The 10465-nt window shown below is 40.9% G+C and overlaps 1 long non-coding RNA gene across 1 annotated transcript; it reads left to right on the forward strand.

Annotated features, from left to right (window-relative positions):
• The first annotated feature begins 1339 nt into the window (after positions 1–1339).
• On the forward strand, positions 1340–7913 carry LOC125617791. The gene is made up of 4 exons (XR_007348907.1): positions 1340–1497; positions 4340–4348; positions 7433–7438; positions 7902–7913. It is a non-coding gene; the product is annotated as an uncharacterized LOC125617791 (long non-coding RNA).
• The last annotated feature ends 2552 nt before the right edge of the window (positions 7914–10465 follow it).

A 10465-nucleotide genomic window follows, 5' to 3' on the forward strand; every position in this document is an offset into this window, starting at 1 on the left:
GAGCACTCCTCTCAGACTCCTCCAGCCTACCTGTTGTGCCCCTATTGCCCACCTTTTCACCATCCCAAGCATTTCCTAGGCCTAGTCACCTATGCAGGAAGGAGATAAGCAGGAAGGGAACAGAACAAAGGAAACCTAAGTCATATAAAAAGGCTAATTGTCCTCACTTCAGGGGATACCAGGATATGAGAATACTAGGATACCAGTTATGGCCCCCTTCTTCCTCCCTGGAGAAATCTGTGTTGCCCCTTTTTATTTTATTTTTTGAATTTATTTTGTTATCCCTTTAAAAATAAACCTTGCTTTATATGCTACCTCGGTGTGCTTCTTTAATGTTATACTTCAACACAGGAGGGAGCAGAACTCGTCACCAGTAACTGGCAGTATCACAGGGAGAACCTCTTCAGTGTCTTCATTGTTCTTTGCCACTAGCCCTTCTACTACAAGCAGGGGGAAGGGAAACCTACATCATTCTGTCACAGGAGAAAAGAGGTCTCTGGAGAAGGGTCCGAAGAGTTCCCAGAGGAGAGAGGGAATTCAACTCAGGACCAATTGAGTTATTGGGAATTCATAATGGAAAAGAATTTCAGCAGGAGCCAGACAAATGCAGAGACAGAGGTTTATTTAGGAAGGTAGATAGACATTTGTAAGGATGGTCTTAGGCCTTAACCTAAGCAACTCCATTTAAAACTCCAGTTTGAAACCTGCTGTTGATAGACCTGATTTTTAAAGGGGGACTCCAAACTGCTTGCCCAACATCATCCCCTTTCAGCCTGAAGAAGCCAGAACGATCTTCGCCCCCTTTCCTTATAGCAGTAAGGAGTTCCCAAAATTAGAGGGGGGAATGAAGCCAGATTTAAAGTTAGGTAGTCAGTGTAGTTAGGTAAATCGGGTCTAATATTGAGTGAGATCTAAAATGGAGGCCATGTTGAAAATGAATTCCGGGAAAAGTTGAACAACTCTTGGAATTTTAATGAAGTCCCGGAAGAGCACAAGGCCAGAGCCCATCCCAAAGAAGTGTTAATGAACAGCCCCCAGCAAACTTGAAGATGCTGACTCAGAAGTCCTTCCTGCCCAGATTACTCCTTTGACCCACCTGTCCCACCCCTTGGGCCTTCCCACCTACATGCCATCATTGAAAGAACTATAAAGGGGCTGGGGTTGTAGCTCAGCGGTAGAGTGCTCGCCTAGCACTTGTGAGGCCCTGGGTTCGATCCTCAGCACCACATAAAAATAAATAAATTAAATAAAGGGATTGTGTCCAAAAACACCTAAAAAATAAATATTAAAAAAAAAAAGAACTATAAAAAGGGGAAACAACCGCACTTCCACAGATTCCATCTCTTGGGTCCCCTTCTTCTTCCGGTAGAAGTCTTTTCTGCTGTCCTTTAATAAACTTCTAATTTCCACTCTGACCTTGCCTCGGCATGCTTCTCTGGTGTTATTCTTCAACATTGTGGAAGCAAGGATTCGTCACTGGTCAACAGCAGTAACACAGTCTCACCAGGCACACCTATGGAGCCCTCCAGTATGACCCTCAGGCACAAACAAGTCAATTTTCCCCACCCTGACAAGCTCAGAGCAAAGTCTCAGTCAAGTTGTCCTAGTCCTGACAGGGAGAAAGGCAAAAAAAAAAAAAATCAGGGAAGGGAACACCAGACCAGATGCTTTAACCCCAGGGCAAATGATGTCACTGAGAAATCTGGTGGCAGCTGATAGGGATTGAAAGGGGGCTCAGAAGCCCCAAAATTTAGTATAAATGATGGAGCAAATGTACAGACATTCAGCCCGCTGACACTGATGCCCTCATACTGGAGAGCCTAATGAAACCTGGTGACATCCCAACTCTAGTCATCATTTACCTGATCCTCTGCATCTTCCTCACCACTCTCAAACTCTACAGCTACATCTTGACCCTGGTGAGAACTGAGACTTCTCCTTATGACCCCTCTTTCAACCAGCCATCAGCTCCACCCCAGGAGAAGCCTGCCTTGGTTCCTGATCTGATCACCACAGTCTGAGTGAGTGTGCATCTGTTGGACTTAAAGTCTAAGGCTGGAGACTTTTGATTTGACACTTGAGCTTAGCATGAAGAGGGAATGTCTGTCATGAGCCTGTCATGATTAAGTGTGTTTGCAGTGCTTAGAATTAATCTAAAATCGTTTGCTGTGAATTAATTATGTCTATTGCAGTGTCTAGCACTTGGTTAAGAACATATAGAGTGGGGCTGGGGTTGTGGCTCAGCGATAGAGCACTTGCCTCACACATGCCAGGCCCTGGGTTCGATCCTCAGCACTACATAAAAATGAATTAAAAAATCAATCAATAAAATAAAATGTATTAATTTGTTTTAAAAAAAAGAACGTATACAGTGAAATTGTATTGAGGGATTGGAATGAATAAAGCATTGAAAAGGGCAGAAGCGTGTGGACATTCTTTATTTCTCCCCCTTCTCTGCATAAGTTGTACATTTTGCCCATCACGACAATATTCAAAGGAAAATGCTGGCTGTCTCTAGAGTGAGAATCAGCCCTGACTTGGGCTGGGGCTCCAATATTAGTGGCCTGTATCAGGGCCTGGACTGGAGATGGATCCAGTGTGGAGCTGCACAATTTCACACCAGTTTTTCTGGGCTTTCATTTTTTTCACTCATTTTCCAATGGCGTGGGCCAAGGTTTACCATGTGTTTTCTTCATCTCAATGGCTGAAGGGTGTTTCGCTTAAGATTCTATATTTCTCTCTTATCCTAAACCTCTATCTCAATTCTTTGGAACATATTTGGGATCCTCTACTTGAGCTTTTCATAACATGCTATATACTGTGGAGATCTGGAAGAGAATGTGCACCCTAGACCTGGGCTGGGAATATGGCTAAGTGGTTGAACACTAGTTTAGCATGCACAAGGCCCTGGATTTGAATCCCAGCACTACCTAAAAAAAAGCAAACCATAACAAAAACTAACGTGCTTAATAATCCATAAAACACATACATACATCTTTAGGATTTTGGTGGCATGTGAGTGTTTAGTGCTGGGGCTTAAACTAAGGGCTTTGTGCATGTTAGGCAAGCTCTCTACCACTAATTTGTATCTCCAGCCCCAGGTTTGTTTTTGGAGTAGGGAGGACTGGGGATTGAATTCAGGGGCACTGAACCACTGAGCCACATTCCCAGCCCTTTTTTGTATTTTATTTAGAGACAGGGTATCACTGAGTTGCTTTGCACCTTGCTTTTATATTTTATTTAGAGGCAGGATCTCACTGAATTACTCAGGGTCTCACTAAGTTGCTAAGGCTGGCTTTGAACTCAAAATCCTCCTGCTTCAGTGCCACAGTCTGGCTGGGCACAAATGCCGCAGTCTGGCTGGGCACACAATCACGAGCCACAACACAGCTTGTAGATTCAAACAGCAACTCTTTATTCCCGAACTCACACCAGCCGTCTACAATCACGTTCTGGGGAAATCCACGTTCTCTGCCCAAATCCACCTCCACTGGGCTTCTATCTCCCAAAAAATACTGTCTGAATCCCGTGAGAACTCAAGGGGAACTCAGGCAGCAGGATATGCCCTATTCCCAGCAGGAATAATCTTAAACCTGGAACGCCCTAAACCCGATTATCCTAAACCGGGAACACCCTAATCCCGGATCTGCCCTGGTCCTTGAGCAAGGTCACCTAACTGCAATGTCACTGCAAAATGTCCTATTTCCACGAGTCCTTCCACTAAGCAACATGGGGTACGCTGGCAAGGAAATTGTCATACCTACTTGGCTAATGGCTCCCAGCACTTCAGCCTGCCTAGCTTCGGGGATTACCGGCATGTGTCACCTCACCCAGATGGAAGCATCCTGTATACAACATAATTAGTCTTGCTTTATTCATTAACTGACAGAGCTTGTGGATTATTCCCTTCTTTCACTCAGTGAGTCCTAAAGTGTCTCTCCAAGATACTGGGATTTCTTTGACTATTATACTTGCTGTATTTCCAGGACTTCTCAATAATGCTTTCCTATGATATTCTTCAACATAACTATAATGAAATAGTGGGAATTACCTAGCTCCACCCTGTTGTTCATATCCTGGGGAGATCTCAGGTTCAGCCCCAAATATTATACAGCTCACAAGAAAAAGGGAAATTAAAGGGATACAGAAAAGTTTGTAAATCATCACCACTATTTGTCAAAATAATGTTTTTCAACTACAGTTCATGACCCTTTTTGGGTCTTGACCCTTTGTGGCTCACAAGGGCTTTGACCTCATCAGTGGATTAATCCATTGATAGATGAATGGAATACTGGGAGGTGGTAGAAATTGTAGGCAGGTGGTGAATGGTTGGAAATAGAGCACATGGGTCTATATCTTATCCCTGGCCCTTCCTCTCTTTCTCTCTGCTTCCTGGCTGCCATGAACTAAATACATTTTTTTTTTTCACCATGTCCTTCTACCATGTTGTGTTTCACCTCAGTTCCAAAGCAAGGGAGCCAGCTGACCAGAATGAAACCTATAAAACTATTAGCCAAAATAAACTTTTCCTATTTTAAGTTATTCTATATATATTTTTTTAGGTAAGTGTCAAGGAGCCAAATAGCTGACTAATTATCATCTCTACAATAAAGAGATTGCATACTGATTTTTAGAGACCCCATCTTATACAACATATGAATCTTTAAGTGATGTTTCTGAAACTTTTTCCTCTTTCCCCTCTGGTCCTTTTCTACTTCTTCCAGGCATCCTCCATCCCCCACCCCACTCCCCACCCCTGGCACTTTTTTTTTTTTTTTTTTTTTTACTTATAAAGTCTTTTTGAGGGTTTGCTATGTGAAAGCATGATAGCAATTACTGGAGAGATGTTGGCAAACACTATTTTTTTTAACTTGTAGATTATTTTATTTATTTATTTTTATGTGGTGCTGAGAATTAAACCCAGTGCCTCACACGTGCTTGGCAAGCACTCTGCCAGGGAGCCACAACTCCAGCCCCAGCAAACACAATTTTTACATATAGTTTCTTGTGATCATCTGCTTGGACAAAGCCATGATTCCAAACTCTCTAATCTCAGACTAAGGCATTTAGATTAGGCAATTCTTTTTATTTATTTTATCTTTTTTAGTTGTAGATGGACACAATGCCTTTATTTGTTGTTGTTGTTGTTTTTCATGTGGTGCCTGGGATCAACCCAGTGCTTCACGCATGCTAGGCACTTGCTCTACCATTGAGCTACAACCCCGGCCTAGATTAGGCAATTCTTTTACATGGTTCCTACAGAAAACATTTCTTCAGTTCATATAAATATCTATTCTGCTAAAACAACAACAGCTCACTATTACATTACAAAACAGATCATGCCAATTTCCTGTTTGGGATGATTCCCCATAATAAGCCCTTTGCTCCCTTAGATAAAAAACACGATATCATTAAGTGCTATCACCATAAAACAACAGCTGGCCAAAGTTCACATTATATTCATGCTCCAAGTCCTATCCTGTGGAATTCTGTTCAGGTAAAAATCACTTCTGAGCTGGGTGTGGTAGTGTATTAAAACCACTTTGCATTCATATCACATCCCATGGGCAGGCTAAGTGCCAATAAATAAATATTTATTTATTTATTTATTGGTAAATCTCAGCGACTCAGAATGCTGAGACAGGAGGATCACAAGTTCGAGGCCAGTCTCAGCAACTTATTGAGGCCCTAAGTAACTTATCAAGACCCTGTCTCAAAATAAAAAAAATCCCCTTTTTGTTGGGGATCATCATATACAACCAGAAGAATAAGAAGTTATACTCCATTTAGATATTATGTGTCAAAATGCATTATACTGTCATGTATAACTAATTCAAACAAATAAAACAGTTATTTTTAAAAAGGGTCTGGGGATGTGGTTCAGTGGCTAAGTATCCCTGGGTTAAATCCCCAGTAACCCCCCCACCCCTAAAATCACTTCTAAGTTGATATATGGCTTTAAAATTGAGTTAAATAAAAATGATTATTGGTGCTAATCCAACTGATCCTCAAAAGTGGTGCAATATCCAAGTTAAAACTAGTTATCAAATACACTGAGAAAGTGGATATTTTAAAAATTCAAGGTCTCATAAAAATTTACTTTCATATTCAAGTTGTTTTTTTTTAATTTAAAACAACAACAGCAAAACAAAGAAAACATGTTTGCTTTTCATTTAACAACGTTCAGAAATATTTTTGGACTGCCTGCTACATACTTGTCGTCACTGTGAAACTTAACATCTTTTTTTCCTATTTGTTAAATGGCATTATAAAAAGTGTACCACTCAGATGATGGAGATAACAGTTGCATTATATTCTTAATGGGCAGATCATATCTGGAATACCGTGTTCAATTCTAAACATTGCATTTTTAGGAAAATATAGGCAGATGAAAATATTCTTAGGAAAATAAAGAGGAACTTAAAACCTAAAAAGAATTGCTAAAGATGGTATGTATTTTTACCCTCAAGAAGAGCAGATTATAAGGGCACACAATAGCTCATTAGCTCTCTTCAAATATGTCCAAAGAGTCAGCATTGTTATTCTACATTGTTTGGAAAGCAAAATTCAGGCAATGGGTAAAAGCCATGAGGAGGCTTGTTGCAGCTCAAACTGAGAACTAGATTAGGTCTTTGCTTTGGGACTTAGTTGACTTCTTGATCCTCAAAGGTAATCAAGCTTGCCAGGTGCAGTGACAGGCACCTACAGTTCTGGTAACTGGGAAGCTTGATCCCAGAGTAAGAGTCCAGCCTGGGCAACACAATAAGACTCCATTAAAAAAATAGTAGTGATAACAAAGCTTAAGCTAGACTTCTATTAGCTGGAATATTGTACTTTCAACTTTATTTATTTATTTATTGGCAGTGCTGAGAATTGAATCCAGGGTCCCCGTGCATGTTAGGTAAACATTCTACCACTGATTTATATGATCAACTCTTAATTCTGTTTTACATATTAGATTTTTCAGCCAGGTGTAGAGGTGCATGCTTGTAATCCCAGCTACTTGGGAAACTGAGGCAGAATGATTGCCAGTCTGAGGCTAGTGTCCGAAACTTAACAAGATCCTTAGCAACTGAAACTCTATCTCAAGATAAAAAGGGCTGGCATGTTGCTCAATGGTAGAGTGCACCTGGGTTCATTCCCCAGTACTGCAAACATAAAGAAATAATTAAATAAACAAAACTTAGATTTTATATCCCTTGTTGATCTTTGGTTAATGTAAAACCCGGAATCTGATATAAAATGAGGTCATGTCTTCTAATTCTATAATACGTTTGGAAAACTTTAGCTGATATAATTCGACACAGAACCTAGGTCCTTTTTTAAACCTTTTACGGCTTTAAAAATAACTGCAAAGTTGTACCCCATCTCATCCATATTTCTGACATACATTTTGAAGAACAAATAGTATAAAATATCTCATGACATCAAGGACATAGTTTGAAGACATGCATTACTTGCAGAACCAGAAATGTAGCATTTTAGTTTTTAGAAATGGAAACTTCAAGAGTATTTTCTTAAAATAGACTGAGTTCAACTTGTCCTGCAATTTTCTGGAAGAAAATCTGTTATCAATTTTCAGAGAATCCTCCTGGAAAGTGCTCTCTGACTTTCAGAAGTAGGATTAACACCACTTTGCATTCACATCACATCCCATGGGTGGGCTAAGTGCCACCATGAAGTATTACTCATGAATGCATCACACTGAGTGAGGGATGAGGGTGAGGGTAACAGGACAGAGTTGATACATGTGTGGGGAGTAGAAAGGGAGAATAGTAGTAGACAAAGCTCAACAGAAAGAAAGAGGGAGGACTGGCAGGTGCCACCGCAAGCAGCATTTAAGACCTTGAATAGAGCAGCTGATATTATACCTGAATGCATGCAAGGGAGGCTGTGGAAAGAGCAGAGGTCTTCTTTCCTTTGTAGAAAGGCACTTAGATGAAAAGAAAATTGCATACTCTCAGATTTTAATCCATTTGTGTCAAAAAATAGAAAAGCCTACAGATTTTGATGATGGTAATAATATACTTTATATTTCAACGCTATCTTCTATTTTTCAAAGTTCTTTCACATTTTATGGGACCAAATATAACATTGTAAAAAACTTAAAATTTTCTTGAAATCTTTGGAGCCCCTGCTTAATGACAACTGAATAAATAGTATCAAATATCTTTGTAAGGCCATTAAATGTAGTGGATGTCTTTGTACATTTTCTGATGCTATAATGACTTGTGATTGGGTAAGTTTATTTAAAAAAAAATAAGAAGTTAGTTTAGCTCATGATTCTGCAGACTGAAGGGGCCACATTTAATGAAGACCTTGCTGTTTCTGTGGGCTTTGTAGAGTCCTAAAGCAGCACAGGGCATCACGTGGTAAGACAGATTTGTGTGCTAAAGGGACTCCCTGTTTTTATTTTGCTTCTTGAGGTGCTTGGGCTTGAGCCCAGGCCCTGGAGCATGCTAGGCAAAAGCTCTATCACTGAACTGCACCAGAGATCTCTTTTATAGCAAAGCCACTCCCTTCATAACCCTTTAATAGATCAATCCATGAACAGGTTAATCCATTCAGGCTGTCTCTGCCATTAAGACCTAATTGTCTCTCAAAGGCCTCAATTTCAAATACCAATAGTTTATAACTGTGGGGATTAAGTTCCCAGCATATGAATGCCAGGGGCACACCCAAATGGTAACAGTTGGTACATGCAAGGCAAACACTCTACCAACTGATCTATATCCCCAGCCTCTGAGGCTGGATTTGGAAGCTCAGATCAAGGAAAAACCAATATCTGAGAAACAAGTGTTGGGCAGAAAGGCTTTTTTCAGTGGTCAAAGAATGGAGAAAAGAGAGCTCATGCTCACAAACCCATTTCTCAAATCCAAAGGTTTAGAGAGTTGCTGACATAGGATAGGAATAATGAAAGAGAAGTAGGTTAATAAAGAGGAGGAATATTTATGTCTTATTTTGGAAATAGGTGGAGATTTTCCGGGAACTTAGGTGCTACCTCTTTCCACCCCTTCTATGGTCTGATGTTTCTAGTCATAACAGCTGGTAGGTGTGCCTTGAAGGGGTAGGAGAAAGGCTAGGCAAGTCTAGGTCAAGTTCACCCTGTTATATACTTCCAGACAAAATATTTCTCAAATGTTCCACCTGTCTAAATGCAGAGCTGAGTAGAAATCTGACCCAAAGGTTAAGGCGGCAAAGGAGACAGACATAATATGAAGGTAGAGTTGCCAAGTGTTTTCATCTTATTCCAGTCACCCTTTGGGCATCCATGGGCCCAAGAGAAGTATCAATATTTTCAGCAAAAGCAGCCTCCAAGTTTCTGCAAAATAACATGTGTGCTGAAGTTAATACCTGAACCCACAGGTTAGACAGGCTCCCTAAAGCTAGTGGGAGATTAATGATGCCCAGATATGACCTCCAAAATTAGTGGGGTTTTTTTGTTTGTTTTGTGGTGCTGAAGATTGAACCCAGGGCCTTAGTGCATGCAAGGCAAGCACTCTACCAACTGAGCTATAGCCCCAGCCCCAAATTAGTGGTTTTTAAGTCTACTAAGAGCAGGTGAAGCTCTTATTTAGGTTTTTCCTCAGTTAACAGAGTTCTGTGGTGCAGAATATTGTATAAAAAACGTTTGTCAAGACATTGACTAGAGGGGCTGGGGATATGGCTAAAGCGGTAGTGCGCTCGCCTGGCATGCGTGCGGCCCGGGTTCGATCCTCAGCACCACATACAAACAAAGATGTTGTGTCCTTCGAAAACTAAAAAATAAATATTAAAATTCTCTCTCTCAAAAAAAAAATTAAAAAAAAAGACATTGACTAGAGTGCTTATAAGCATGAAAAGCAGGTTCAGGATGCATTATATAAATTTATTCTGGTGTAAGGGTCCCACGAAACGTCGGAGAAAGAGACCACCAAGTGACCACTCATGCAATTGGCAGAAGGAGGATTTATTGAACCAGCATGCTGGGGCTCTGTGCCCACTCAAGAAGGGAAAGCAGCCCAGAGCCCCGAGCAGGGGCTGAGCACTGCTTAAGTACACTTTTTGGGGAGGGCGGAGGGCTTTGTATACATCAGAACAAATCATCATGAGGCGCGGGAAAATTGAACAACAACTCCTAAACATGATTAGTTCATTCATTGGCGGGAACAGGTCAGGCTGGAGTGATAGGTCATTCCTAAGGAGAGTACACATTCAAACTGATTGGTTCAAGCCCTGCAAGGCCTGCGTGCAACCACACAGACCCCTTCAGTTATTAAACAACTAGACAATCAGGGGAAATGTTTACTGGGCAGTTCTAAGCATTGTCTTTTTTTTTTTTTTTTTTAAATATTTGTTTATTTAGTTAGTTAGTTCTCGACAGACACGACATCTTTGTTGGTATGTGGTGCTGAGGATCGAACCCGGGCCACACGCATTCCAGGCGAGCGCACTACCGCTTGAGCCACATCCCCAGCCCCCTAAG

This window comes from Marmota marmota, unplaced genomic scaffold, assembly GCF_001458135.2.
Source record: "Marmota marmota marmota unplaced genomic scaffold, marMar, whole genome shotgun sequence".
NCBI lineage: Eukaryota > Metazoa > Chordata > Mammalia > Rodentia > Sciuridae > Marmota > Marmota marmota.